Genomic DNA, 25,058 nt, shown 5'->3' with positions numbered 1-25,058 from the left:
CCTGGATAGATCAGGTGGAGCCCTGCAGTACTCAGCAGCCAGGGTCTCCAGAATCATCATGGTTTGCTGTGCACTTCACAACATGGCACAGTGTCATGGCTTGCAGATTCCTGAGGACCAAGTGGCTCATCGCATATCCTCCTCAGATGAGGAGGAGGAGGAGAGCGAAAACGAACATCTTGCAGAGGCCCATCAACCAGCAGCAGCAGTACGCGAGAACATTGCTGCCCGGGATGCAAGGAACGCACTCATCTTGGCCAGATTTGCTTAGCCTAGCCAATCAAGCACTTTTGCCTCGCAGCTTCTTACCTGAGCATCGACAATGGCCAAGAACCAGCGGATTCCTAGCAATTTGACCACCATACTGACAATTGCAAGTAATCCTAAGCCCTCAATGTGGAAGTCCCATTTGCAAAATGACACATGCCACAACTACAGCAGTAGCCATCAGATTTTTTATTTACAGTAATCATCTGATGGCTTTTTAACATAAAACATCAAATTTCACCCAAGTGACTACCCTTGTGACTATTTGTGCAGTATCTTTCTCTTATGCGTGCTCCTACGTGGTGCTTCCCCTGTGGCTTCAGCAGATGTGGAGTCCCCTTGCTCACTTACTTACTGCTCCTGTCTCAACACCTTTGGCGGGCGTCCTCTGGGGTTGCGAACCTATGAGGGCTCGCCAAAAGTCTGCTGCTCCTGCGGCTGTGCAGGGGTTGAGACGCCGACCTCAGTTGGGTGTGGACTCTGGTGGGGCTCTGCAGTGGCATGGAAGTGTGAGTGCTTGGAGAGGAGCCCCCACTTCCTTGATGTCTGCCACCAACTTCCCTCTTGCGAGCACCTTGCTGCACATCAGGGGGGCCATGGGGACCCGTATGTGCACTGGCAGTCCTACTCAGAAGGACTTCCATGCAGGTCTAGTTTCTCTGTTCAATCGATAACCATCGCTCCTCCAGAGATGTCATTCTATTCAGAACACTCACCATGTTTTCTGCACTCTGGCGACTTATCACCTACATGGAGGTTGCCATCCTTTCCATGGTGATGCATTCATGCGCCAATGACTCCACAAAGTCTCTGCTCATGTTCGCAATGGACTCCTCCATTCGCTCCACACTCACAGCGACCCTGGAGACAAAACCTGCCAGAGACTCCTGCATCTGTTCCTGGTGTTCCAGCACCGCTGATCTTATGGATGGACCCAGAGGCAGAGGGTCGACATGCAGCTGAGCCGAGCTGCAGAGTCCTGCTGTCAGGGCGAGGCTGGTTCTGGACCCAAGTGCAGACAGACGAGGCGAGAAGCAGGTATGCAGTCTTAAATAAAAGTACTTTACTAGAATCACACAGATAAACAGTTACAAACATAGGAGCTCAAGACAAGCTACCACTAGGCAAACGGCTTGTCAAGACTGAGCACAGAGGAAAGAAACCACAGAACTTAAATACAAGCAAAAACAGGTGAAACCAATAAACCTAATAAAAGGCAGTTAAGTAATAAACACAGGAGAAACTAGTAACAATTAGCAAAGGGAAAAAAACAAGTGAAGGTGCCATCTAGGGGTTACTGAGGGAACTAACCGGCACCCTCACACCTGCGCCCTTCGACTAGGACTCTCCACTGCTGTCCCTGTCGCCACAATCTGCTGATGCTCACTTGTGAGCTGTGATACACCAGGTGACAACACTACTCCATCTCGCGATGTTCCCTCTGAGGTGTGAGTGTCTGTGCTGGTGCTGGGTGTGGTGAATTCTGCTGATGCTGTGCCCTCAGAGGTTGCCGCTTCCTCTGAGGAGTCTTGAGGCTCATGCTCTTCCTCCTGGATAGTGGGGACGGGTGCTTGCAATGGTCCTGTGGGGGAGTAAAGGAAAGAGTCAGAGATGTGAGGCCAAGGTTACATGCACATTGCATATTGCAGATGATCATAAGTCCATCTGTTAGAGCTTCAGAATCATTATCATGCAATGTCATTGAGAGAGATGGAAAACTATTCTGTCACCAGCTTGCTGTGATGCGCCCGTCTGTCCGTCCCCCACTTGGGAATCTTCCTCCACTCCCACGATCTCCAGGACTGCAGCCTCCCAGGGGGTAAGCTGGGCTACTGAGGGTGGCCCTCCTCCTGTCCTCGCTCTTTCCCTCTTATTGTGAGCTCTCTTTTCCTGCAATGAGGGAGACAAGTGGAGTTTGAGTGAGAATGAAGGAGTGAGTGTAGAGAATCCATAACATAGATGCTTAGAAGGAGACAAAGATGGAGTGAGGTGGTAAGGGCCCTCTCTGTGTGTTGTAAGTTGTAATTGCATCACAGTGATAGGGAGTGCGAGGGCTGCATAGTCGAATAGTTAGGTGAGTGTGACCATAGAGAGAGAGGGAATGGGTAAGGGTGCATGGATGTCAGTGTCAAGTGGGATGTGGAGGAAGAGATTGCTAAAGCTGAGTGCTGGTGAGGAGAGGCAATGGGGATCAGATTGAGGGTGATGGGAAATTCATACTCACTTTTCCAGTGCGCAAAAGATCATGAAACCTCTTCCTGCACTGAAGCCAGGTTCTGCCGGTTATTGACAAAGAGTTGACCTCCTCTGGCACCTGGATCCACACAGCCTTGGTTTGCTGGGGAGGCTTCTTCCTCCCTGAAGAAGGGAAGAGCACCTCTTTATTTGCTCTTGCTCCCTCTACTAAAGCCTGCAGGGTAACGTCATCAAAGCGGGGTGCAGACCTAGGCCTCTGGCTGGCCATTCTTCCTGCAGGTGCCTCTAACATGCAAGGGCAAAAGCTTGGCAGTCGGCAGAAGAAGCAAGGCTTGTTGCAGACCTTAAATGCAGCAACAATGATGATGTCATCGGAGGCGACTTTCAGACTGGAAAAACTCATTGGCCATGGGTTCCCACACGTTGGAACTCAATTGGCCAATTAAGTTAAAATGGTATCATTTTCCCACATCGATTTAGAATTGGGTGGCTAACACGAAATGCAGATTACACGACCCCAGCCCGCCCCAGTATCAAAATCCAGCCCTAAGAATCTAAATGGGGTAGAGGAGCAAAGGGATCTAGGGGTACAGATACACAAATCACTAAACGTAGTGATGCAGGTTATTAAGGTCATGACAATGGCAAACCAAGCATTGGGGTTAATTTCAACAGGGATAGAAGCGAAAATAAGAGAAGTTATGTTAAACTTGTATAGTCTTGGTTAGACCATACTTGGAGAACTGTGAACAGTTCGGGTTTCCATATTATAAAAAAGATATAGAGGCACTATAGAAGGTGCAAAAATGATTTGCAAGGATGATAGAGAATTGAGAGGATACACTTATCAGGAAAGGCTGTACAGGCTGGGGCTCTTTTCTCTAGAAAGGAGAAGGCTGAGGGGTAGACATAGAGAAAATGTTCCCGCTTGTGGGGGAGCCCAAAACTAGAGGTCATAAATATAAGATGGTCATTAATATATCCAATAGGGAATTCAAGAAAAACTCCTTTACCCAAAGAGTGGTTAGAATGTGGAACTCACTAACCACATGGAGTATTTGAGGCAAATAGCATAGATGCATTTAAGAGGAAACTAGATAAGCATGAGGGAGAAAATGAATAGGATATACTGATAGGGTTAGATGATGAGGGGTGGGAGGAGGCTTGTGTGGAGCATAAACGCTGACATACTGCAATTCTATAGGGCCCTGGTGAGACCACACCTGGAGTATAGTGTACAGTTTTGGTCTCCTTACCTGAGGAAGGATATACTTGCCATGGAGGGAGTGCAACAAAGGTACACCAGACTGGTTTCTGGGATGGGGGGATTGTCCTATGAGGAGAGATTGAGTAGACTAGGCTTATATTCTCTGGCGTTTAGAAGAATGAGGTGTGACTTAATTGAAACATATAGGCCTAAAAATTTGGTTGCTTTGCACCTCCTGTTAGCGCCCTAAGAGAATATAAGAGGGCGCTAACGGGGCGGAAAGCAACTAGCGCCCGGGCTGCCAATGCCTCCCGCGAAATTCAGTGGGTGGTTAGTGGCTCTTTTGCTAGCACTCCAATCACTGGTGACCCAGCTGGGCCCCGGGTCGCGCTGTGCTAGGCCCCTCCCCTTTAAGAAGGGGAGGAAGGCCTGCAGTACCGCGACGTGATGTGCCACGATATTCACTCACAGTGCCCCAAGAGGGAGGTGGGGCGCTTCCAGTAGTACCCCGCTTCCCTCTTCGGGTGCTACTGGTGATTTTCGGCCGCGGGGGCGCTAATATATACGTGGCGCTAAAAGTAGCGCCCTTAGTGAAGTTAGCGCACCAAAGTGCCTCAATTTTTCCCCCATAACATTCTTACAGGGCTTGAGAGGGTAGATGCAGGGAGGACGTTTCCCCTGGCTGGGGAGTCTAGAACCAGGGGTTACAGTCTCAGAATACGGGGTCAGCCATTTAGGACTGAAATGAGGAGAAATTTCTTCACTCAGAGGATGGTGAATCTTTGGAATTCTCTACCCCAGAGGGCTGTGGAGGCTCAGTCGTTGAGTATATTCAAGACAGAGGTCAATAGATTTTTGGATATTAAGGGAATCAAGGGGTTTGGGGATAGTGCAGGAAAGTGGAGTTGAGGTAGAAGATCAGCCATGATCTTATTGAATGGTGGTGCAGGCTCGAAGGGCCAAATGGCCGGGAGAACGGGTTTCCCTCAGGCCCTGTTGAATTTAACGGTAGGGCCTGGTTTACATTTTTTTTTAATGTTTCCCACCTGCAGCCCGCCAGAATGCGAGGTTGGCTGGCTGTCGAGCGGGTAGGCCTGGGGAGCAGAGAGGAGGAAGGCCGGGATCTTCGGAGGAGGAGGAAGGCTGGGATCGTCGGTGGAGGGAGAAAGGCTGGGATCGTTGGAGGAGGAAGACCGGGATCGTTGGAGGAGGAAGAAGGCCAGGATCATCGGTGGAGGAGGAAGGCTGGGATCGTCGGTGGAGGGAGAAAGGCCAGGATCATCGGTGGAGGAGGAAGGCCGGGATCATCATCAGAGGAGGAAGGCTGGGATCGTTGGATCCCTTTAGCCTTAAGAAATATATCTAATTCCTTCTTGAATATATTTAATGAATTGGCCTCTACTGCCTTGTGTGGTAGAGAATTCCACAGGTTCACCACTCTCTGGGTGAAGAAATTCCTCCTCATCTCAGTCCTAAATGGCTTACCCCTTATCTTTAGACTGTGATCCCTGGTTCTGGACTCCCCCGCCATCAGGAACATCCTTCCTGCATCTAGTCTGTCTAGTCCTGTTAGAATTTTATAAGTTTCAATGAGGTCCCCTCTCATTTTTCTAAACTCTAGCGAATATAAGCCCAATCAACCCAATCTCTCCTCATACGTCATTCCTGCCATCCCAGTTATCAGTCTGATTCCAAGACCAAAGACAATGGCTTCAGTCTTCCCAATGTTTAGTTGTAGCCAGCAGTCTACAAGTAATTATTCAAAGGTTCAAGTTCACATTGTACTTCTTGGGCAATAGGGATCTTATCAACTGGCTCCTCAGAGGATAATTTCTTTGTTGCAGAATCTCAGTAACCTAACAGTCAGGATCCTCAGGAGTTTCGTCACTACTCACAAGATACTTATGGATGAGCAAGGCCATTCAGCCCATCTTAATTCATCCAGCTAGAAAGACCTTACAGCTCATCCATTGCTGCATCTAATTGTTACTTAAAAGATTTCAGGCTTTCTGCCTCCACCACTCTGCCAAGAAGAAGAATTGTTGATTATTCTCTGCATGAAGAACTTCCTGGTATCAGTCTTAAAGTTAGCTTTTACTAGTTTGATTCTGTGTCCCCTTGTCCTGCTCCCATTTTAAAGTAGTGATCTGGATTTTCCTTTTCCATTCCCCTCACAATCTTATATACCTCTCAGAGGCCTCCTTTCCAGGCTGAAAATCCCAAGGATTTGATTTTAATCCTACCTACCCAGCAGGAACCGGGCGGGTGGGTAGTTAAAAACAAGCAGGTTAACACCTGGGGGAGAGAGGACTGGTGGGAGCAGGACATTGGGTGGGATTTGAAACAGTGGTTCTCTGTTCAGAAGAGCAAAGAATGAGACCTTCCTACTGGGGGCTGGGACAGTTGTAAATTTTATCTGCCCCATAGGTGGCCTGACGTGTAACATTAGGCTGGGCCAATGAGTAGCATTACCTGGAGATTTCCCATGGCTCCCAGCTCCTGGCGGTGAACACCCAGTGACCCGGATGCTAGCAAAACTACAGCTTCCGAGTCAATGGTGGGATGCAAGAGAGGCCTTCGGGGATATCTAGGCTTGGGACATGACCTAGAACACCCCAGAAGATGAATGCTTCAACAATGAAATTGGCTCTCTTATAATGCGGGTCGATTTCCACCAATTTCTGTCAGTCATGCTGGTTTGTCCCTACTCCCCCTCCCCGAGCAATTCTCAAGCATTGCATTTTTCTGCCACCCACACCCCCCTTTTCTAGCAGAGCTCCAGGATCTGCCGATATTGGCACAGGCGCCCATGGGATTGGAGACGGGTCAGGAGTAAAATTTGCAATAAATAGCAGTGGGTTGGGGGACGTGCTGTCATCCTGCCTCCTCACGCCTTTAACTCGGGAGTGTTTGCAAGCGTGACACGGACCCAAATGGCAAAGGCGGCCAACCTAATTTACCTCATTAATAGCTTGTTGTCAGACTCTTAACAGTGCTTTTAACCAGACCTTTTGAATTTCACTGCATGATCACGGGAATCACACTGCTCGGGAACCACGCCTGTCAAACTGAGGCCATTGATTGAGGTCATTACTGCAGAGCATGGAAAGCAGAATAGATACTGCCACATGACACCTACTTACTTGCTGAAGGGAAAGGCCCTTGCTGAGTGCATTTTGAGCACAGATTTAGGTGTCTACGCTTTGCAAGTCTTTTCTGCAACTTCAGAAACCACTCTCACCTCTTTGTTACTCACTATCGCACCATTGACAGATTTGTCCTCTGATCTCTACTTGACCTGCCATCTATTACATCATGAATGATGAAGGGTCCCAGACCTGAAACGTTAACTCTGTTTCTCTCTCCACGGATGCTGTCTGGCCTGCTGAGTATTTCCAGCATTTTCTGTTGTTATTTCAGATTTCCAGCATCCGCAGTATTTTGCTATTATATCTATTACATCAGCCTGGGTGCCGCTTATACTGTCTCACCCTGGTCCTCAGAATCAGACCAGGATGAGCCTCAACACAGGCAGCAGCAGGCACACCAGCATCAGCAGCACCAACAACCTTCTCCTCAATGATGTGATGCTCCACAGGACAGAGGGCATCAGCGCAGGGCTGCACCACACAGGAGGCGATACCCCCAACACAGGGTATACAGGCAGAGGATGAGCTTCCTCAACATGACTGAGCAGCAGTGCCAAAGGAAGCTCAGACTATAATGCCAGGTTGTCGCAGACATTTGCAGCTTACTGGAACCAGACCTGCAGCCCAGAGGACCTGGTGGACATGCCTTACCAGTGGCTGCCAAGGTCACCAGCACCCTCAACTTCTTTGCCTCAGGCTCCTTCCAGGGATCTGCAGCAGACATTTATGGGATCTCGCAGTCGGCTTCCCACAGATGCATCACACAGGTCAACGATGCCATGTTTGACAAGTCAGCCAATTATATCAACTTTGCCACTGATGAAGCCAGTGTTACTGAGCGGGCACTCGGCTTTGCCACTCTGGCTGGATTCCCACGGGTGCAGGGCATCATCAACTGCACACATGTGGCCATGAAGGCACCCCATCATCACCCAGGTGTGTTTCTGAACCACAAGGGCTTCCACCCCCTTAACGTGCAGCTTGTCTCCAACCATAAAAAGATGATTATACATGTGTGTGCCAAATTCCCTGGCAGCTGTCATAACTCTTTCGTCGTGCGCTAGTCATCCCTCTCTCAGCTCCTTGCACCGCCAAACAGAGTTACCAGCTGGCTGCTTGGAGACAAGGGCTATCCACTGCAGACATGGCTCATGACACCCTTGAGGAGGCCAAGTACTGAGGCCAAGGAAAGATATAATGAGAGTCATATGTCCACCAGATGTGTCATAGAACAAACAATAGGCATGCTGAAAATGCGCTTCAGATGCCGTGACAGATCTGGAGGAGCCCTTCAGTACGCATCAGCCAGGGTCTCCAGAATCATGGTCGTCTGCTGCGCGCTGCACAACATAGCGCAGCAGCGAGGATTAGCGCTGCATAAGGAGCAAGGCTCTGATCGCACAACCTCTTCAGAGGAGGAGGAGGAGGAGCACCAGCTGGAAGATGAAGAGGTACTTGAGGTCCAGATGCCACCAGCACCCGAGCACATTGCTGCATGGAAGGCCAGGGATGGCCTCATCATGGCCAGATTTACTTAACTTCTTACATTACACCCATATGGCTGCCACATAGAAATATAGAAACATAGAAGATAGGAGCAGAAGTAGGCCATTCAGCCCCTCGAGCCTGCTCTGCCATTCAATGCGATCATGGCTGATCCTCCAAGTTCAGTACCCGGTCCCTGCTTTCTCCCCATACCCCTTGATCCCTTTAGCGTTAAGAAATATATCCAATTCCTTCTTGAATATATTTAATGAATTGGCCTCTACTGCCTTCTGTGGTAGAGAATTCCACAGGTTCACCACTCTCATTTCTGTCCTAAAAGGCCTACGCCTTATCTTTAGACTGTGACCCCTGGTTCTGGATTCCCCGACCATCGGGAACATCCTCCCTGCATCTAGTCTGTCAAGTCCTGTTAGAATTTTATAAGTTTCAATGAGATCCCCTCTCATTCTCCTAAACTCCAGCGAGTACAAGCCCAATCGACCCAATCTCTCCTCATACGTCATTCCTGCCATCCCAGGTATCAGCCTGGTGAATCTTCGCTGAACTCCTTCCATGGCAAGAATATCCTTCCTCAGATAAGGCGACCAAAACTGCACACAATACTCAAGATGTGGCCTCACCAAGGCCCTGTACAACTACAGCAAGATATCCTTGTTCCTGTACTCAAACCCTCTCGCTATGAAGGCCAACATACCATTTGCCTTCTTAACAGCCTGCTGCACCTGCATGCTTACCTTCAGCGACTGGTGCACAAGGACACCCAGGTCTCGTTGCACTTCCCCTTCTCCCAATCTATTGCCATTCAGATAATAATCTGCCTTCCTGTTTTTGCCACCAAAGTGGATAACCTCACATTTATCCACGTTATATTGCATCTGCCATGCTTTTGCCCAATCACCCAACCTGTACAAATCATCCTGTAGTTTCTCGGCATCCTCCTCACAGCACACACGCCAACCCAGCTTTGTGTCGTCTGCAAATTTGGAGATATTACATCTAGTTCCCTTGTCTAGATCATTAATATATATTGTGAATAGCTGGGGTCCAAGGACCGATCCCTGCGGTACCCCACTAGTCACTGCCTGCCACTCGGAAAAAGACCCGTTTATTCCAACTCTTTGCTTTCTATCTGCCAACCAGTTCTCTATCCAAGTCAATACCTTGCCCCCAATCCCATGTGCCTTAACTTTACACGCTAATCTCTTATGCGGGACCTTATCGAATGCCTTCTGAAAGTCCAAATACACCACATCCACTGGTTCTCCCTTATCTATTTTACCAGTTACATCCTCAAAAAATTCCAGTAGATTAGTGAAGCACGATTTACCTTTTGTAAATCCATGCAAGTGCTGTGCCAGGTTCCCCTCCCCCCTAACAGCACCGTAAAGCATCCCTACAATGACCAAGCCATTTCTTTCACTGTGACCCCCCCCTTACTAGAGGCAATGTTATGTCTTATCATGTACTCCAACTCACTAAGCCACTTCCAAAGTAGCAGACAAAAATGGGCATGACCAAAAAGTGGTGAAAATAAATAGTTTTATCTGTGATGTAAGAGTACGGAACCTTAACAGAAACGCTTCTTTAAACACCCATGTGCTTACCCTGGTGCATCTACTTCTGTGTCATTTTTTGTTTACGTGTGCTTTTACGAGGTGCAACACCTGTGGCTTCAGTGGAGGTAGAGGCAGCCTGCTCACTTCCCTGCTGTGACTGCGTAGACATTTTTGGTTGACGTTTTCTGGGTTTTGGATCCTGTGATGGCCCCGCCAAAGTCTGCTCCTCCTGCGACTGTGCAGGGGCAGACTCAGCCATCACGGTCCCAGGAGGCATCTGGGGCTCTGACTGAGGGGAAGGCAACAGGGGAGAAGTGTGTGCGCTTTGAGAGGAGCCTCCACTTCCATGTCCCCTCTCACTGTCATCCCGCTCATTGGCCGCCTGCTCTTCCCTGCTAGCAAGGAGCTGGAGAGCACCTTGCTGCACAGCAGTGGGGCCACAAGGACCCAAGTCTATGTTGACATCTCTCCTAGAGAGGAGGTCTATGAGCCCCTGTCATCTGTTCTCCATAGACAGCATGTGCTCTTGTGAATGGCACATTAGCGGCTCCATGCAGGTGGCCATCCTTTCCATGGAAAAGCCTACAGTTGCCATTACCTGCGACACGGTAGTGCTCATGTTAGAGATGAACATCTACATTCTCTGCACATTTGCAAATATCGCGGTCGCAAAACCTGTCAGAGCCTCCTGCACTTCTTCCTGCACCTCCAGGATTGCCCTTTATCGATAGCCCCTGAGACTGAGCGCCTGCATACAGCTGAGCATAGCTGGGAGTGTCCTGTGCCCTCCGACGAGGAGTCTCCACTGCTGTCCCTGTCTCCACCATCTCCTCTTGCTCACTTGTGACTGGTGAGACACCAGGTGACAACACTACTCTATCCCGTGTAGGACCCACCGAGGTGAGCATATCTTCGGTGGTGCTGGGTGCGCTTCGGTCTGGTGATGGTGCACCCTCAGAGGCTAGAGGCTCCTCTGAGGAGTTGTCTTCCCCTTCTGCCTGGACAGTGGGAGAGTAAAGAGATGATTTAGAAATATTATGGGGGAGAAATTCGGTATCGCCCCGTTTGGGATGCAATTATCGACCAGGCGCAAAGTTTAGCACCTGGAACTAATTATCGCCTCCGACTGCAAACTTGGCTTCTATCGCCCCTGGAGGTGATTGCAGCGCTAAATCAGGCACTACACACCTCTGTTAAGGTGCTAACGCCGAGGAGCGAGGCGCTACCTCAGAACGCTGGCGAAGCTCATGTGATGTCAGTTAGCAATGAAACACAGACACACTGGCGCCAGCCAGTTCTTAAAGGGAAGGGTTGATCTTGCTCTCCATCCACACCCTGCTCCTGGAGAGACCTGAACATCAAATCTGCTGGAAAGAACAATGGAGAGGCCCAGGGAAAGAGCTCAGAGTGCAGCCCCCATAGTCTCTTCTAAATCGATGCAAGGAAGGTCAAATCAAAATGAACCTGCAAAGTACTGCTCAGTACCCAAACTCCTTCACACAGCTTTGAATCTCTCCAGAAGTCTCTCTCTCTCTCTCAGAATGCGTGGTGCAAAAATGTCACCGACAAAAAAAAGCAGGAAGCAGTCGCCTATAAATAACGCTCCCCCAGTCCCTTCCCGACTGCAAAACGTTCCCCTCAACCTGTCGTTGTTAGCGGCAGGCGGTAAGGCAGGAGGCGCCACTCAATATCCGGTCCGGGGCACTACCGGGGCGTTGCACGCTCGACTGATGTCACGATCTGCGGATGCAGGAGATCGTGGCGGTAGTGTTTAGTGCTGCCACAAAATGTCTGGTCAATTTCATGAGGGGCGCAAAAATCGCCGCGCCTGGGCACTGGTTGCTTTGCACCCCATTAGTGCCCTCTTAGGGCGCTAATGGGAGGAGCAAAGCAACCGAATTTTCCCCCCTATATCAATAATGGGTAACGATACCATTATGCACATAGAAACTAGGAGCAGGAGTAGGCCATTCGGCCCTTCGAGCCTGCTCCGCCATTCAACGAGATCATGGCTGATCATCTAAACCCTTAGCACCCGGTCCCTACACCGACAGCCATCTCACCCAACCCTATCCCCATAACCCCGAACCCCACGTATTTAATCCCCCTAACACTAAGGACCAATTTTTTTTATCATGGCCAATCAACCTAACCCGCACATCTTTGGACTGTGGGAGGAAACCGGAGCACCCGGAGAAAACCCACGCAAACACGGGGAGAATGTGCAAACTCCACACAGACAGTCACCCGAGGCCGGATTTGAACCCGGGTCCCTGGCGCTGTGAGGCAACAGTGCTAATCACTATGCCACCGTGCTGCCCGTGATGAACATTCACTGGTTGCTGACATCAGTCCCCATATGAGTGACTGCTGTATGCCATGTGGCTGTATGAGATGTAATTCTATCACCAGGTTGCTGAGATGTCCCCCTCTCTCCGTCTCCCACCGCCAACTGCTCCACAACTCCTGAGACCTCTAGGGTGACCTCCTCTGCTGCTGCCAATGTGGCAAAAAGATGGAGGGCCACCTCTGGTTCTCTCCCACTCCCTCTTATTGTGGGCTCTCTTCTCCTGCAAGGAGGAAAGAAGAGGTGTTTGAGTGAGAGTGATGGCATGAATGTAAGGAATGTTTGGTTACATCTTTGGATGGTGACTATGAGGGAGTGTGGTGCCAATGCCAAAGTGGCCTCCTTGTGTGTTGTTAGTTGATATGATTGCATTAGGATGAGGGTGAGTGTAGGGGTGGTTAGTCAGATGGGGATGTGAGTATAGAGAGAGAGGGATGGGTGGAGGTGCAAGGTATGTTGGTGTGAGTAAGGATGTGCAGGAGCAGGCTTGGGAAGGCAGAGTGATGGGGGTGTGATGACAGGCACAGCAGGATGACGTTGAAAGTGGCTTTGCACTCACCTTTCCTGATCCCATGAGATCATTGAAGTGCTTTACAGCCAATTAAGTATTTTTGAAGTGTAAGTGTAGTGTAGGAAATGTGACAACCATTTTCGCACAGCAAGGTTCCCCAAACAGCAATAATCATTTGTTTTAGGTGTTGGTCAAGAGATAAATATTGGCCAGGGCACTGGGAGAACATCCCCTGCTTTTCTTCCAATAATGCTATTGAATCTTTAACGTCCTCCTGAGAGGGCAGACTGGTTTGACGTCTCATCTGAAAGACAACTCCTCCAACAGTGCAACACTGAAGTGTCAGCCTGGATTATGTGCTCAAGTCCCTGGAACTCACAACCTTCGGACCCAGAGGCGAGAGTGCTACCACTGAGCCACGGCTGACACCTAGCAAAGGAACTGTGCTGCCAGTTGCAATTAAAGCCAGAGCTGTGTTACAATTTTATGCCAGTGGCTCCTTTCAGCAATTCCAGCGCATTACATTTAGAGCAGTCAGTTTGCTGTATGCGGCTGCAATACTAAAATTATGAATGCCATATTTCTGAATGCCTGGAGGTATATCTATGTTAGTATAGGGCAGCAAGACGTGAGAAGCAAATCCAGTTTTTCAACAGGGGCATTCAAAGAATACAAGGGTTCATTGACTGCACCCACATAGCAATTCATGCATCTGTGGACATTCATTAGTCTTCCTAAATAGAAAGGGTATTACTACTTTAATGCTCAGGTTGTCTGTGACCTTAGCAAAGATTAATGCCTGTTAATATTCAAGTTCAAGGAAGTAGGCGCAGTGCCTTTATTCTAAAACAATCCTGTGTCTGACCAATATTTGAAGGCAAAACCCGATTAGCAGATTGGCTGCTAGGAGACAAGGGTTATCCATGGATCCTTACACCAGGCACAAACCCTCTCCCCATTTCAGGGAAAGAAGCATGAGGCGCATAAGTATGGCAGAAGCATCACAGAATAAGCCTTTGGATGAGGGTGAGTTGTAATATGTGTCAGATAGAGTGAGGATTATAGTGATCACAATAGGCATCAAATACCATATGATAACGATCAGCCATGCATGTCACAAGAGAAGGAAGATAGTTACCATAAGCCATTGGCAGTAGAGCGGGGGAATTGAGACTGGCACATCTAACTGATCAGTTCTTCTCCTAAGTTCTGCATATAGAAACTGTTGTTATTAAATGTGCTGATTTCAAAAGACTGTTTTATCAAATAATGTTATTTTCTTTATTTCTGTACACATCTGAACAGAATGTGAATAAAAGGTTTTCAACTATAGTCATTTTATTCATGTTTATAACACATATTATAGTGTGTGTATAAAATGCATTCACTATGATCTGCCCCTGTGGTGCCCCTCCGTGTGATGTTTTTGACTGATGCAGTTCATCTTGAGGTGAGTTTACAATAAAAAATGGCCGACAACAGCAAACATGCAGTTCTCTTGCCATCTCCAACAGTTGGTAATGTAAACCTGCCAATCAACCTTGTTCCAGCAGCAGAAGAGACCACTTAGGGGCTGCTACCCAGACTTGCTAGTGCCGATTTTAAACTTGCCTACCCGGCGGTAACTGGCCACGCAGACAGTTAAAATGGTCACAGCAGCTTACCCCCACTGATTCCGCTGCCTTCCTGTGGATTGAAATCTTAACCTTGTGGCGGAGCCACTAAGGGACTCCGATCAATTGTATATAATTCCCTTTAATAATATGTTAGCTACAGCCTGAGTCTGTATCTTTGTTTTCACTGTTTACATGTACAAAGCGCGATCATTTTAATAGCGCGGGTAAACGCGATGACGTCACGCCGTTCATCACGTGATCCCCCACCGGCGGGAAAAATGTGATGATGTCATGACGTCAGCCATGGGACCGCCCAAGCAGTCCTCGCGGAGCCTCCGAACTGACTAGACCGACATTCGATGTTCTCCTGTAGTTATCCGTTAAACTCTGTTAGTTTTCATTAAACCTCGTTTATTTGACCGCCTGAGTGGACCTCAGTCTTTTGGATAGGAACTAGACATTCCTACATTGGTGGCCCCGACTTTTGCGAACGGTTTTCACAGAAGTTACTGAACATGGAATCGAACGCCGTTGCTTTGAAGCTACCACAGTTCTGGGAGCAACAGCCAGTCGCGTGGTTCATCCAGGCTGAAGCCCAGTTCACAATCAGGAACATCGTTGTGGATCAGACCCGTTACTATCACGTGGTCTCCGCCCTCGACAGCGCCACAGCCTCGCGGATCATCAGCCTGCTTGGTAATCCACAAGAAGATCGCAAGTATGAAACGATAAAGGCGCGGTTGTTACAGGTCTTCGGGCTCACGAAGTTGGAGCGAGCCCGCCGGCTGCTCAATATGCCCGGCCTCGGGGACTCCAAGCTGTCTGAGCTCATGAGCCAAATTCTCACGGTCCTGGGCTCCGAACCGGAATGCTTCCTCTTCAGGGAGCTATTCCTCAGCCAGCTATCGGAGCAAGTTCAGGCTGCCCTTGCCAGGTCGGAAGTCACAGACTGCGCAGAGCTGGCTGCCGATGCGGACAAGATCTTCGCAGTGACACAGCAGTACTGCGCTGCCACGAGGCGCCCATCCCCCACAGACGCTGCTCCAGCCCCTCAACCTGCGGGGTTGTGCTTCTACCATGCCCGTTTTGGCGCAAAAGCAAGATGCTGCCGTCCTCCCTGCAGCTTTTCGCTCAAAAATAAACAGCAGCCACCCTGTCGAAAGAGGACCGGTTATAACGAGCGCCCCGCGGCTGCGATGGCAATCGGTAATTCGGGAAAACTCCTCTTCATCAACGACTCCCTATCTGGTCGACGTTTCCTCTGCAACACTGGGGCACAGTGTAGCATCCTACCCGCGTCAAATCTTGATCTACAAGCCGGGGGGCACAGCCCCTCCCTCCAGTCGGCTAATGGTGGGGCCATTCGGACCTTCGGAAGCCGGCGAGTCCAGGTGTGCTTCGGCGGCCAGCGGTTTTACTGGGATTTCATCACGGCCAAAGTCTCTCAAGCCATCCTCGGGGCGGATTTTTTGTGCACCAACGGCCTCCTGGTGGATGTACGGCACCGCCGGTTGATCAATGCGGCCACTTTTCACTCCATCCCGTGCCACTGCGGTAACACCGTGGCGCGCACTGTCTCCTGCGCATCCCCACCTCCTGATGACTTCACTCGCCTCCTCGGGGATTTCCCAGACCTGACCAGACCCACTTTCTCTTCCACGGCCACGAAACATGGTGTCAAACATCACATCACCACTACTGGCTCCCCGGTCTACGCACGGGCCTGGCGCCTCGAACCTGGCAAGCTCGCGGCTGCGAAAGCGGAGTTCGACACGATGGAGCGGCTAGGGATTATTCGCCGGTCGAATAGTTCCTGGTCTTCGCCTCTCCACATTGTTCCAAAACCTTGCGGCGGATGGCGGATGGCGGCCTTGCGGCGACTACCGATGCCTGAACGACGCCACTACTCCTGATCGGTACCTGATCCCTCATATTCAGGATTTCTCTGCCCATTTGGCAGGAAATAGCATTTTTTCAAAAGTCGACCTTGTCCGTGGCTACCACCAGGTCCCCGTACACCCGCAAGACTTCCCGAAAACTGCAGTCATCACCCCATTCGGCCTGTTTGAATTTCTGCGGATGCCGTTTGGATTGAAGAACGCTGCACAGGCTTTCCAGCGCTTGATGGACTCCGTGCTTCGGGACCTCAAGTTTCTATTCGTCTACCTCAACGACATCCTCATCGCCAGCCCTAATAAAGAGGAGCACATCTGCCATTTGCGCACCCTCTTTAGATACCTCAGTCAACACAGCTTGATCATCAACACGGCCAAGTGCCAGTTCGGCCTGCAGCTGATTGATTTCTTAGGCCATCGCATCACCTCGGATGCCGCAATTCCCCTGCAAACGAAGGTGGAGGCAGTTACTTCGTTCCCGCGCCCGCAGACCATCAAGGCCCTGCAGGAGTTCCTCAGGATGGTAAATTTTTATCACCGGTTTGTCCCTAATGCAGCTCTGCTCATGCAGCCCCTGTACGAGGCCCTCAAGGGCAAGTCCGGCAAGGATCCGATTAGTTGGACGGTCGACATGGACCGGGCGTTCATTGACACAAAAGGCGCTTTAGCCAACGCAACCATGCTGGCACACCTGCTGCCAGGTGCCACCATCGACCTTACCACTGACGCGTCAGACTACGCCATCGGCGCAGTGCAGGAACAGTGGGTGCATGGGACGTGGCAACCGCTGGCGTTTTTCAGCCGCCAAATACGGCGAAACGAACGGAAGTACAGCACGTTCAACCGGGAGTTGCTGGCCCTTTTTCTGGCCATCCGCCATTTCCGGTTCTTGCTAGAGGGACGTTCATTCACGGCTTTTGTGGACCATAAGCCACTAACGTTCGCTGTGGCCAAGACCGCCAAACCGTGGTCAGCTCGGCAACAACGTCAGTTGACGTTTATCTCAGAATTCACCACTGACATTCAGCATGTGTCCGGTAAAGACAACCTGGTGGCGGATTGCCTCTCCCGCGCGACCGTTCATGCAGTCCAGCTCGGCATCGACTATGCCCTCATGGCTGCAGATCAAGCCTCGGACCCGGAAGTCCAATCTTACAGAACCAACCCCGCTAGCCTCCAAGCGGCCGACGTCAAATTCCATACCGTGGGCACTACGCTACTCTGCGACGTCTCCGTAGGAGATCCTCGCCCTATCGTCCCGGTCGCCTGGCGCCGAAAAGTTTTTGACGCCATACACGGGTTGTCGCACCCTGGCATGAAGGCCTCGCAACGGCTGATGTCATCCAAATTCGTGTGGCGGGGCATGCACATGGATGTTCGCGACTGGGCCAACACCTGCGTGGTCTGCCAAAAGGCCAAGGTGCAGCGTCACGTCAAGGCTCCATTGGCCAATTTCGCTGTTCCGGAATGTAATTTTGATCATGTGCATGTGGACCTGGTGGGGCCACTTCCGCCTTTGCACGGGTTTACTCATCTTCTTACAATGGTGGACCGCACCACTCGATGGCCGGATGCGGTTCCTTTGTCATCCACCACTTCCGCAGACGTCGCCAGGGCATTCATCTCCTCTTGGGTTGCCCGTTTCGGGGTACCGGCGGACATCTCGTCTGATCGTGGGCCGCAGTTTTCTTCAGAGCTCTGGAACGCTGTGGCTCAGGGGCTCGGCGTCAAGCTACATCGCACCACTGCCTACCATCCACAGGCGAACGGCCTGTGCAAACGATTCCACAGGTCGCTCAAAGCCGCACTGCGAGCCAGCCTTCAAGGCGCAGGCTGGGTGGACAGGCTTCCATGGGTCCTTTTGGGTCTTCGTACGGCACCTAAAGATGCTCAATCGTCCTCGGCGGAGCTCGTATATGGCCAGCCGCTACGCGTACCAGGGGATTTCCTTCCGACTCCAACAGAGCCATGGTCCGCATCCCAGCAGCTCATCAGCCACCAGGAGGCAGCCAGAAGTTTCGCTCCAGTGCCTACGTCGCATCATGGCTTGCAGAGCTCCCACGTCCCAGCTGAGCTGAAGGACGCCGACTATGTGTTTATCCGCCACGACGCTCATCGGGACCCGCTCAAACCCCCTTACACTGGTCCTTTCCACGTGATAGAGCCGGGAGACAAATCTTTTTCGGTCGATGTCGGAGGTAAACTGGACCACATTTCAGTTGACCGGTTGAAGCTGGCTCACTTGGACCTTGACCGCCCAGTCGAGATCGCACAACCGCCGAAACGTGGCCAACCGCCCACAGTCGCCGTGCCAGATCAAACGCAACCGCCCACCAGCTCGCCCACCGTTCATCAGCTTCCACTTCAAGGCTACAGAAGTCGATCTGACAGACTTGTCAAGCCCCCTCACCGTTTTACTTTTGCTATTAAAGACAATTCTGGGGGGGCGCATGTGGCGGAGCCACTAAGGGACTCCGATCAATTGTATATAATTCCCTTTAATAATATGTTAGCTACAGCCTGAGTCTGTATCTTTGTTTTCACTGTTTACATGTACAGAGCGCGATCACTTTAATAGCGCGGGTAAATGCGATGACGTCACGCCGTTCATCACGTGATCCCCACCGGCAGGAAAAACGTGATGATGTCATGACGTCAGCCACGGGACCGCCCAAGCAGTCCTCGTGGAGCCTCCGAACTGACTAGACCTATATTCGATGTTCTCCTGTAGTTATCCGTTAAACTCTGTTAGTTTTCATTAAACCTCGTTTATTTGACCGCCTGAGTGGACCTCAGTCTTTTGGATAGGAACTAGACATTCCTACAACCTCTTCTTTTGAGCAGGCGAAAGGGACACCCCCCGGAAGGCAGCGGGTCCTTCTTTAAATATGCAAATTGGGCCCTGATGACAACTGCAATTTTAAACCAAGGTCTGCACCTCAAAAGTTGGCATCTGATCAGTATACGATTATTGTTTGGCATATTGACGAAACCTTCTGCAACTGCAAGAAAATACTGTGTTCCATATATGGCATCTTGCAACATTTACCAACAATCTGAATTAGTTTTCTTTATATTTTAATTCCATCACAAATATATCTTAAAATTATGCTTTGTCAAGGTAGTCAAGGAAACATAATTGGCATCTGCAACTTCTTTTCATACCTATATTAGACCAGCTATTTTTAGGAATGTGGAATGTTCCTCATTGATTACCATTGCACTTTTCTTCAAATTGGACATCTTCTTACAAAGATCCTTTCATGCTCAGCTGGTGGTAGAAACCATGTTATTCTTGCAGAATACCTTTTAAGCTTCCTATATCCTGCTCCTATTTCATGCTTGTCCTTCTGTACCATATAGGGCTGCCTTATACCCTCCACAATAATGTCTAGGGCCTCATCAATGAACCTAGTTTTACAGGTTCTCTATGTCTCCTCCAGTTGCACAGGAAACTGCACTGCACGGCTATAAAGGTGCACTGGACCCTGTTAATAGTGGTAAGCTGCCTATGTAGCTACTTAACAGATGCTACAGCAGGATTATAGGAAGTCACTTTGGATTAGCTATTTGCTTGTATGTTACTTGCAAATACATTTGAAGTCAGAAAAGTTGCAAAGAGTAATACCATGACTTACTGGCGTGTGTTATAACACACTGGAGAAAAAATAACTCATTTGGGCAATTTTCCCCCTTAGAAGAAAAAAACTTTTTTTCTATTGTTACCTTATAAATAGGGACAGAACTGGAGAATGCATCACATCATGCCGGCACAGGCATGATGGGCCGAATGGCCTCCTTCTGTGTTGTATCATTCTATGATTCTAAGATTTTATGATCAGATTCCCCATGGTGTTGCTCACAGTAAGTCAGAAGTTATGTTGTTTTACACCAATGGAAGTGTTATACCATGTAATGTGCAATGGCATGAATTTCCGCAGGTGGTTTCCGGCTTGTCTGTCATAGCTTCGGTGGAAGAGCTGCAGAAACCCTGAAAGAAATCGTCATAATCAGGTGCAAGTGTGACATATACTTTGCAGGTGTGACAATGTGAAGAGTGATGGCCACGAAATGTAAGACTTTTGCTATTTGTGTAGATTAACAAAACAGTACAGTACACGTACATCTTGGGCAGCGATTTTGAAATCTGCCAGTGACAAACACTGGTTAATCTGACAAAAGTTACAGTAATGTGCCTGGAATTTCCACAGGGATTCTCCGACAACAACCGCTTACACCATTCCTCTGGGGGTTCCACCGACCTCCCGTTGAAGTTACAGTCAGAGTTGGATGGTTCTTTGGAGAACAGGTCTATCCTCTTCATGGCTGCTGAAACCACTAAGAAACCTTCTAACAGCAGAGAAGCACCTAGGCTAAGATGCTTCAGAATTTATTTGATCTGCCTCAGCTGCCACCTCCACCTTCAAGGGAAGTGCACCATGCAACTTTGGCTCAAGGGAAGAGCATGTAGAAAAGTCCAGTGGCTGTGTACAATGCTTCAAATGATACCTCCCAAAGCGTGTGGCAGTACCCAGCTTAGGCTTATGCCATAGTTGATGGTCCTCGCAAGAAATAAAGAAAAAATCTGAATTTAAATAGCGCATTTCACAATCTCATGACCTCCCAAAATGCTTCACAGCCAACAAAGCATTTTTGATATGCAGTCACTGGTTATAATGTAGGGGAACACGGCGGTCAATTTTGGATGGCAGGAACCACAAACAGCAACGGGACAAATGACCAAATATATAATTGTTTCCTGGTGTTGGTTGAGGAGTAAATGTTGGCCAGTGCACCAGGAGAACTCCCCTGCTCTTCTTCGAATAGTATCTTTTACGTCCACCTGAGAGTGCAGACGGAAACTCAATTTGACATCCCATCCATAAGTCGGCACTTCTTTTTAAAAATTCGTTCCTGGGATGTGGGCATCGCTGGCAAGGCCAGCATTTATTGCCCATCCCTAATTGCCCTTGAGAAGGTGGTGGTGAGCCGCCTTCTTGAACCGCTGCAGTCTGTATGGCGAGTTACGCATACAGTGCTATTAGGGAGGGAGTTCCAGGGTTTTGACCCAGTGACGATGAAGGAACGGCGATATACTTCCAAGTCAGGATGGTGTGTAACTTGGAGGGGAACTTGGAGGTGGCGGTGTTCCCCTGCGCCTGCTGCCCTTGTCCTACTAGGTGGTAGAGGTCGCGGGTTTGGGAGGCGCTGCCGAAGAAGCCTTGGCGAGTTGCTGCAGTGCATCTTGTAGATGGTACACACTGCAGCCACGGTATGCCGGTGGTGGAGGGAGTAATGTTTAAGGTGGTGGATGGGATGCCATTCAAGCGGGCTGCTTTATCCTGGATTGTGTCGAGCTTCTTGAGTGTTGTTGGAGCTGCACTCATCCAGGCAAGTGGAGAGTATTCCATCACACTCCTTGTGCCTTGTAGATGGTGGAAAGGCTTTAGGGAGTCAGGAGGTGAGACACTCGCCGCAATATACCTAGCTTCTGACCTGCTCTTGTTGCTACAGTATTTATGTGGCTGGTTGTGGCGACACGCCACCACTGGACATAATCCGCTCACGGCGGCACAGACAGTCTAAGCAGAAGCCCCCAGCCGGGGGCCCTTTTCTCCAGCAACTTGTTTCCCGCAGGGACAGGCTGCCGGGAGCACTTCCTGTCTGGGAAGTATTTAAGTGGATGTGCGGGCTTTTCTAGTTCCTGTTTGCCATGTGGTCAGAATAAAGCAGTTGTGTTTTCAATAGCTCTGTCTCGACTCCCACGTTTGCCGCGGTATCTCAACACTGGTGACCCCGACGCTCAGGACGAATCCTAAGCTAGCATGGCGGATACAAACGTAGTCACGGTTAAATTACCTGACTTTTGGGAGAACCTCGCCGAAGCCTGGTTCGTTCAAGCTGAGTCCAGATTCCGGCTGAAAGGCATTACAGTCGACGCCACGAAGTACGACTACCTCGTCGCCTCGCTCACCTACGCTACAGTCCCCAAGGTTTGGGCAGCGCTGCAGAATCCACCAACGGAGGGCAAGTACGAGCAGCTGAAGGCTGCGCTACTTAAAAAATTTCAAACGTCCTCTTACCAGCGCCACTGCCAACTCCTGGACCTCCCCGGCCTTGGTGACGCTTCACCATCAGACCTGCTTTCCCACATGCTGTCCCTCTCAGACGACAAAAATCCCAGCGCCCTTTTTCGCACGCTTTTCATTCGGCAGCTCCCCGCCAGCATCCGCCCGCTCCTTGTGGAGTCTGACTCCACGGACCTGAATGAGATAGCCGAAAAGGCCGACCGGCTGCTCTCTGCACAGGCCGCTCGCGACGTCGCGCCCGACCTCACGGCAACGACCACGCGGTCTTCCCGGGCCGCTAGGCCCGACCGCCCTACCACTCCGGGTCACTGCTACTACCACACCCGTTTTGGCGCTAGGGCTCAACGCTGCACGCCACCGTGTTCCTTCAAACCCCCCCCCGCACCGGCCCCCGCGATGGCCGCGGGGCAGAAGGAGCCCCTACTGTACGTCACTGACGACAGAACCAGCCGCCGATTTCTGTGCGACACAGGGGCCCAGCACAGCATCACCCCCGCCTCCGCCCTCGAGATCCAACGCGGCACACGGGGTATCACACTGGCTGCAGCCAACGGCTCTGAAATCCGCACATATGGCACCCGCATGGTCACGCTCGACCTCGCGGGCCGCCGCTACCGCTGGGAGTTCCTGACAGCCAAGGTCCTCTGCCCACTCATTGGCGCCGACTTCCTACGCGCCCACGGCCTCCTTGTCGACATTCCGAGGCACCGCCTCGTCGACATCAACACTATGGCCCCCATCCCCGGCGCCTTTACCCCGGCCCGTTCGGCCGGCCCGACGACCTACTGCCTCGCCAGAGCCACAGACGACTACTCGGCACTCCTAGCTGAGTTTCCCACCCTCACTAACCCGACCTTTTCAGCCAAAGCCGCCAAGCACGGTGTGGAACACTATATCCCCACCACCGGCCCCCCAGTTTCTGCCCACGCCCGCAGACTCAACCCGGCCAAGCTGGAAATCGCGCGGGCCGAGTTTACCAACATGGAACAACTCGGCATCATCCGCCGCTCCAGCAGCCCTTGGGCCTCGCCCCTCCACATCGCCCCCAAGCCCGGCGGAGGCTGGCGCCCTTGCGGGGACTACCGCCGCCTCAACGACGCCACCACCCCCGATCGGTACCCGGTGCCACACATCCAGGACTTCTCGGCCCGACTGGCCGGACGAACCGTCTTTTCCAATGTCAACCTGGTGCGCGGTTACCACCAAGTCCCCGTACACCCCACGGACATCCCCAAAACGGCCGTCATCACCCCATTCGGCCTGTTCGAGTTCCTGAGGATGCCCTTCGGCCTCAAGAATGCAGCACAGGCTTTCCAGCGCCTTATGGACTCAGTCCTCCGGGACCTGAACTTCCTATTCGTCTATCTAGACGACATTCTCGTGGCCAGCTCCTCCAAACAGGAACACCTCGAACACCTTCGCATCCTGGTCGGGCGCCTAGCCCAACACGGGCTCATCCTCAGCCCGGCGAAGTGCCAATTCGGCCTAACCGAGATCGATTTTCTCGGTCACCACATCACCCCTGCTGGGACCGTCCCCCTGCCCAACAAGGTGCAGGCCGTCCAGCAATTCCCCCGCCCCACAACCATCAAGGGCCTCCAGGAGTTCCTCGGGATGGTGAACTTCTACAACAGGTTCATCCCCAGAGCCGCAGCCCTTATGAAGCCCCTATACGACTCCCTCCGAGGAAAATCCGGCAAGATGGACGTAGCCTGGACCACTGACACGGCAGCCGCCTTCGACGCCACCAAAAACGCGCTCGCCGACGCCACTCTGCTCGCGCACCCGAGGGCCGATGCCCGGGTCGCGCTCACCACCGACGCCTCCGACCACGCGGTCGGGGCCGTGTTCGAGCAGTGGGTCAATGGCGCGTGGCAGCCACTTGCCTTCTACAGCCGCCAACTGCGCCCCCCGGAGGTCAAATACTCCACTTTCGACTGCGAGCTTCTCGCACTCCACCTGTCGGTCCGCCATTTCAGGTTCCTCCTGGAAGGCCGCCCCTTCACCGCGTATGTGGACCACAAGCCACTCACATACGCGATGGCCAAGCACACCGAACCCTGGTCCGCTAGGCAGCAACGCCAGCTCGCGGCCGTCTCCGAGTTTACTATGAACATTCAGCACGTCTCCGGTAGAGACAACGTTGTCGCCGACTGCCTTTCCCGTCCCGCCGTCTGTGCGAATCACCTCGCGGTCGACTACGCACAACTAGCAGCGGCCCAGCTCACGGACCCAGACCTCCTCTCGGCGGCTACCAGCCTGCCAGGGCTACGCCTAGCCAAGGTCGCGCACGGGCCCGAAGCCACGGCAGTCACGTGCGACGTCTCACTCGGCCAACCCAGGCCGGTCGTCCCTGAGACCTGGCGCCGCCGCGTCTTCGACGCGCTCCACGGGCTCTCTCACCCGGGTTCCTGTGCATCCGTCAAACTCCTCTCCAAGCGCTTCGTCTGGCGCGGCCTTAGCAGAGATGTTCGGACTTGGGCCACCTCCTGCCTCACCTGCCAACGGGCTAAGGTACAGCTGCACACCAAAGCACCCCTGGGAGACTTCGAGGTACCCAGCCGCTGCTTCGACCACGTACACGTCGACATCGTCGGTCCCCTGCCGCCATCGCAAGGCCAAACTTATCTCCTCACGATGGTCGACCGCGACACACGCTGGCCTGAGGTAGTGCCGCTGACCTCCACCACCACAGCCGACATCGCCAGGGCGTTCGTTA

This window comes from Somniosus microcephalus, chromosome 1, assembly GCF_052327205.1.
Source record: "Somniosus microcephalus isolate GS21.2 chromosome 1, FLI_Smic_1.0, whole genome shotgun sequence".
In the NCBI taxonomy this organism is placed as follows: domain Eukaryota; kingdom Metazoa; phylum Chordata; class Chondrichthyes; order Squaliformes; family Somniosidae; genus Somniosus; species Somniosus microcephalus.
Note: the sequence above shows the minus strand (reverse complement) of the source record.